The following is a 941-nucleotide window of genomic DNA, read 5'->3' on the forward strand; positions in this document are numbered from 1 at the left end:
GGGGACGGGGAGGAGGTCTCAGACAACAGACCAGCAATAGGGAGAAAATAGAGCCTGAGTGTGCTGGGTTTGTCTGCAGTGTCTCTGGGATGATGAGGTGACAGTCATAGAGAATGGAGCCCTTGCAACCTACAAAGAAGATGGCCTCCACCTCCTTCCTTAGAACCATATCTCTGTCACTTTTCCTCATTGCTGTGACCCAAGATCTGACGAGAAGAAACTTAAAAGAAGGTTTCGTTTCATTTTGGCTATCAACATGAGGGTGCCATCCATCACGTCCTGTCCACCCCCTGCCTGATGCCGTGGGAGGATACTTGTTCATGTCTGGGTGTGTCAGGAAGCAGAGAAAGGGGAACACTGTGTGCAGTCAGCCATTCCCTTTTATTCAGTCCAAGACCCCAGCCCATCAATGGTGTCTCCACATTCAAGATACATAATCTGCTCCAGTCAATCATGTCTGGAAATGCCTTCAGGGATACATCAGAAAATGTCTCATTAATTCTCTTCAGGTGTTGTCTTAGGGTTTCTATTGCTGCACTGAGACACTATGACCAAAAGCAAGTTGTAGAGGAAAAGGTTTACTTGGCTTACACTTCCACATGGTAGTCCATCATTGAAGGAAGTCAGGACAGGAACTCAAACAGGGTAGGAACCTGGAGGCAGGGGCTGATGCAGGCAGGGGCCATGGAAGGATGCTGCTTACTGACTTGCTCCCCATGGCTTGCTCAGCCTGCTTTCTTATAGAACCCAGGACCACCAATCCAGGAATGGCACCACCCACTATGGGCTGAGCCTTCTCCTTTGGACCACTAATTAAGAAAATGCTGTTCAGGCCGGGCGTGGTGGCGCACGCCTTTAGTCCCAGCACTCGGGAGGCAGAGGCAGGCGGATTTCTGAGTTCGAGGCCAGCCTGGTCTACAAAGTGAGTGCCAGGACAGCCA

The sequence above is a fragment of the Mus caroli genome, chromosome 15, assembly GCF_900094665.2.
Source record: "Mus caroli chromosome 15, CAROLI_EIJ_v1.1, whole genome shotgun sequence".
In the NCBI taxonomy this organism is placed as follows: Eukaryota; Metazoa; Chordata; class Mammalia; order Rodentia; family Muridae; genus Mus; species Mus caroli.